We start from the raw sequence: 6,045 nt of genomic DNA, 5'->3' as shown, positions 1-6,045 counted from the left end.
GCTAGCGTGATGACTTCCTAGGCTTCCTACCAGCTCCGATTCCCGTGCGCGCACGCTCACATATCCTCCCACGCGCGCACTCACCGATGGCTACAGCCGTCTCCCTGATTTTTCCGTTTCGTTAGCCGGAAGAATGACTGGCGAGCCGTCAGTCAGCAGCGGAAGCCAGGTGAGCACAGCTGATCCCAGCTTCCCCCCCCAAAAGTCCTTTGCCATAATAATCAGCCTGGCAGGAGAAAACAGCTGTCCCGTTGAAAACCCCCGTGGAGCGACACGGCTCGGTTACATTCCAAAGGCCCTTTGTTTGCGCTAACAGAAGGTGAGGAGCGGCACATTCTCACCGGCGTCGCACACATTTCTCTGTCCCCGAGCTGCGAGGTGTGTGCAGGCATTGATGATGACTGCAGCTTCAGAAACGTGCTAGAGCAGCCCTGCAGTGCATCGACGCAGGCAGGGTGACAGCATGCTTGGAGCTGTACACGTATGCGGCTCTTTCAAGGATCTCACATTAGTAGGGCTTATGGAGCGTGTCATCTGGGGAAAAAGAAAAAAAAACATTGCAAGAATATAAAGTTCAGATAACCAATGACTTATATGTAACAAAACTAAATAATGTATTATAAATAAGTTTGAATTTATTTGAGTATACTGTATTAATATTTTGCAAGCTACTGTATAACATCAAAGTCCTAAATTATTAACTTTGGCTTTCAAGGCCCTTTGCTGTATATTCTCTCTATATAATTCAAAACCTTTTTCTGTACCACTACAATAGAGATATGGCACCTGTCTTTCAAAAGATCAGGCATATTCCAAACCAACGGCTGATGTCCGGTCTAAAATTTGCCAAACTTCTGTGTGTGCCTCGTCCTGCTGAACGGAGCGAATCGAATGGCAAATGGGAGGGGTTTTTTTTGTTTGTTTTTTTTAACACAGTAGAAACGTGTTCCTAGAGTGTTCAAGACGAGCCGAGCTGAATGAGAAGAGCAGAGGGATGAGACTGGCAGGGTGAGGGCAAATATTGATCTGAGTCACGGTGGTCCACACAGATTGCTGCTTCAAACAGCACACATGGGCTTTATGCAACAGGCAAACACAACCCGCTGTCGCCATGTAAGCACAGAGAGGTGGAACAGCTCATACGTTCATACGAGGATGTGGCATTCTGGTAGATAACAATCGGTGATAGTCAAACGTAGAACTGAAACTGGTCTGCAACTGGTCTGCAGCTTGGTCAGGGTTGGCTGTATGAAATATTCTTATTTGACACTTTGAAACTGGACACATATACAATGTTCCTTTGATCAGCCAGAGGTACAGCCATCTCAAAATACATGGGTCAACAGTGTTCAGAGTCAGAGTACCTGGTAGAATATCACCCCCCCCCCACCCCCCACCCCCAATTATACTGACACCTAGAGGCCTGGATGTATCATAGTGTCAGTACTAAATTTATTTTAATTGATTACTGGTCCTTTCATTTCCAAGTGACAGTATCAACTAGATGTGTTATACCTTCCTGTTTTAGGGTGAGGGTGAATATGTTTCAGACACAAGACATTTTCATTTTGCGATGCAACAAGCACAGAGTAGGTGCCACTTACTGGTGCCATTTGGGCTTATTTCTGGTCTTCACCAATGGCCCTGTTCTGATGGAGCAGTCTGAGCAGTTAGGACTGGGCCTAAACACAATCAGGCCTTTCTGGGCCAGCTACCTCGCGGTCACGACCTCCTTTCACCTCTCCTCTTCTCCTGCTGAGTCCCCACAGCCGAAAGCAAGAAAGAACGGGTGGTGGTGGTGATGGTGGTGGGCGGGGTGGGTGAACAGAGGCATGTAGCCATGGAGATGGAGCACAACCGTCTTTCCAGGAAAGATCCTGTCGGTTTTTTTCTGGCTTTGAAAAACAAAACAAAACAAGGAGAACGTGAAGGTCACTGGAAGAGTGGCAGCCAGGTGCTGGAGAGTAGCCAGGGTAGAGCAGGCACGGGGAACCCAACCGCAAGTGTGCAGGACCGGGGCTGGCGCCCGGGCACTCTCCCTGGCGAGCCTCATCAATCTCCCCAATTCCGCAGAGAGCCTCGCCTGACCCACATAGCAGCCTCCTGCAGCAGGGGGGCTCCTTTCTTCCATTATTGATAACACGCATCCCATGACCCCTGCACACACCCGGCAACACGACAGAGAAGCCACAAAGGTCAGAGAACCCCATGCAGACATTTAGTCTGTCACCCGCACGACAAGAGAAAGGTACTATCGCACTAAAGCGGCAATGGTAATATATACCGTATTACAAACTATTTCATTCGGTTTGGCAACCACAGCTAGAAACCCAATAGGTGGTACAATGCAAGTTTTAGTTAATTGATTCAGGCGACGTTACATGAGCAAGGCTTGTGAAAGAACTGATCAAAGTTTTTCCGTTTAATACACGTGCGGTTACTTCAAACATACAGGTTGTAGCGTAGGTGTGCACCCATTTTCAAAAGCACTTGAAAGCGCTTTATTCACCAGACCTGGCTGTGGTGTGATAGTCAGAGGAGCATGCCAGGATTCACATGGCTAACCAATTAACCCGGGCTTTCAGGAATGCACCATTGCCTTGGTAACATCACGCAGATGCAGCCGTGCTTCGCACTCAGTGTATAGGAGGTCTGCATCTCACCTCTCCCTCGGATCCTGTCGCACACGCCGGGTGTGAAATCGTCAGCCGCTCCTTGAAGATAAGCGGGTGGAAAATAATGGGTCTTTCTTCCATCTCTTCCCACCTCGCAGTAACCTGGCACTGTTCCACGTCTTCAGGAAAACAAACTGGGCTCGATGAGGTTCTTTGCCACGTTGGTGCCGGACTTTGGTTCAGCACGCCTTAAGATAATAAACTGTGAATTCCTGACGACTGAGTGGGTTATCGCACCATGCTGGCGTTTGCCTGTGGTTGCCAGCACACATGAGAACCAGGGTGCGCCAGGACAGGGGACTTAGCTGCCCTTTCCTGAAGGCCTGCCTCCGAAGGTGCTCATGGGAACAAATGAAAAAGGAAGACGCACTCTGCTCTCTGTTGCTGCATGACACACCTTGGGTGTGGAAGCAGCTGGCTTTCAGAGAAACCTTTGCTTAGCAAAACGCTCAGCACTTGCTGAAAACATGATCACATTCACAACCCCCCAGCCCCTTGCTAGCGTTCTGCAACACTGATCAAAAAGGCATTTACATACAGGAAGCAAACAAAAACGAACAATAACACCTCAACAGTGTACCGTAATCTTTGGTTTCGACACAGGACAAGTGAGGGAGTTAGAAGCTTTGCTCTTGAAACAATGGGCCTTTTGTTCTCTGCCTAATCTCTAAAATTTACGCCTGGGTTTCAGGAGATAAACGCCACTACAAGCCATCCAAAACTTGGGTATCGCTGAGCATTCAGACGTAAAACCTTTGTGAGCTCTTGATGTGTGAACAGTATGAAGGGCCTTCCCAGTGTAAACCAGCAGTGTGAGCCCTCACAGAGCCGACGCTGAGCACCTTTCACCTACTGATGCCCACCACCCCCCCTGCCGCCCCCGCCACCGGATGAGGTGCAGTTTCGGTTTCATTTTCTCAGCCGCTTCATTACTTGCACAAACCAACCCGATTAAACCGCCAGTGCACATTTGCACACATTGGCCGTGCATATGGACCCCTTTATCAGAACGGAAGCAGCTGTGAGGGCATTAGCATACATGCTGTCAGACAGACTAAGCCATCTTTGTGTTGAAGTGTTAAACCACTTATGCTATTTACACTCAGAGTCACTGACTTCTCCGGGTTTGAGTATCGAAGGATGGAGACAGATGCAGTGGAGGCTGAGAAGTTTTTGTTGCCCTCAACTTAGTGTGAGAAATGCGTTCACTTCTTACACTTTTATTTAGCACCCTGGTCCTGTTTAAGTAGTCATGCTGTTGTTGAAGATGTCTGTGTGGATTACTGCACAGTATGAGCATGGGGAGCGTCTACCTTCCACACCTAAGTGGAGCATCTGCCGTAGACGAGACCGTACAACCACCAGAGACAAATGTGCAATATGAAAACATGACTTGGTTCTTTGAGTACCTCCTTCCTTTGCATGTGCACTGTGTTTGTTTTATCTGCCTTTTGAAATAAGAGTGTAAATAAGTGCATTCAGTTTTAAATGTGTTTGTCAGGGGGGAAAAAAAATTACACAATATGCTTGCTGATATGTGTTAATACACTGCTGCTGTTGTAAAAAAGATTAGGACATGTAGTGGTCAAAAGGATGTTTATTGTAGCAACTTTTGCTCTGATATCTAGGATGGGGTATCATTTGCTTTTGTTTTGTTCTGATACTGGTGTAAAAACTACTTTTAAAATTGTGCCAGTGCACCATAAAAAAACAAACAAACAAACCAGACAAAAATCACCTGAGGGCAATTATTTCAATTCAGTTCAATTTGGAGTCCAATTTCTGCTTCTTTAGTTTAAAACAAAAGCCGCTAACGCTTAACGTTGCTATCACTGGAAGTCAAGAGAAACCCAAACAGCCTTAAATACATGCCCAGACATCTCTCAACCCAGTAAAACTACATTCAGGTCTTAATAAAAGGCTCACAGGCTAGTCAGTGTGTTTTGGGACGAAGTGTGACTCATTGTGAATATAAAAGTGAATAAATGCAGTTTGACCAGACAGAAGTTTGTGGACCAGAAACTTGTTTACAAAGGCTTTTATGGTTGCTGTTGACTTCCAGTGGGTGTCAGCAACGCTTTGTTTTGTACAGCTTTTGTTCTGAACCAAAGAAGCGACATGAGGAATGCAAACATGTCTTGTCCAATCGACTGCCTCTGGAGTAAAAAAATAAATAAAAATTACATTCGATTTTTCGCCAAACTATCCTTTTATGTAGAACCAAAATGAGGGACTGAGATGTGCGCTGTGATTTGGCCCAGTAGATATCGATCACACCATAACCGGAGACATACTGGTAGTGGATTTCAGTACCCAACCCTACCGATAACGTTGTGCCCACAAGAATGATTGACAGCTTGAATAATATGAACAAAATCATAACTTTTTTTTCTATGCTATATAGGCATTGTCTTATTTGAGAAGATGTCCAACTTTTTCTCTCGTTCTGATTGCGCATTCGTTAATCTTCGCTCATTGATGGATGGATACCGGGGAGCTCAGCATGTGTGTTGCCTGACCTTTTTTTTTTTCATTTCGAGTGAGATCAAGTTGGCAGTCATCAGAGGGCATTTCTGTTGCCCTTTTTGGCTCGACTACCAGTAATTCTGTCAGACAGCTTTTTAAACATGCGAGCTGCTAAAATCTACACTGTACGGAACATATGTTGCCAGTTATGCATGTGCACTAGTGGCAGGTCATGAAACAGTTGTCAGTAGCACAGAGTTAAGGGGCCATGCAGACCTCTCCCCCTCCTCATGATGCTCCCCGTGAAAATGAGACAAGCACACTTGTGGGAAAGTAAAGAAGGCTTCAGAAAAATGTGTTGCAAGTTATGTCCAGATCACATGATGCTTACACGAAAGCAATAGTCAGGTAAAAAAAAACAACAACAGTGATTGGTCTGGAGAAGCAGACAAGTGTAGGCTAATTAAATTAATTAGGCTAGAACTAAAAAAAACTTCCTGCTTGACAAGTAAATACGTTCTTCTTATTCAAAACATAAGACTAGAAAAAGAACAGTTATGTCTCCAAAGGTCTCTGACACAGGAATCGGGTTTTTGTGGTGCGGTTCACACATGGAGGTGGCTGACAAACCTTGGCATTGAAGCCCCCAGCCATGGCTGTAGTCTCGACTGCCACAGGTGAGTGTTGAGAGAGAGCACTGCTGAGAACAACAGCCAACATCTCTGACTGCCACGTAATACTGGAAAAACATGAAAATGAAATGCTGGCTGTCTGAACATGGCAAAAGGTTGTTTAAACTTCCAAATTTTAAAAAAATTTGATATCTAAATTCAGACCTAATGACATCATCATGGTGTGACATTATTTAATTTACACCCAGTTGTACAGTATTAGTTGTTTTCTT

The sequence above is a fragment of the Electrophorus electricus genome, chromosome 4, assembly GCF_013358815.1.
Source record: "Electrophorus electricus isolate fEleEle1 chromosome 4, fEleEle1.pri, whole genome shotgun sequence".
NCBI lineage: Eukaryota > Metazoa > Chordata > Actinopteri > Gymnotiformes > Gymnotidae > Electrophorus > Electrophorus electricus.
Note: the sequence above shows the minus strand (reverse complement) of the source record.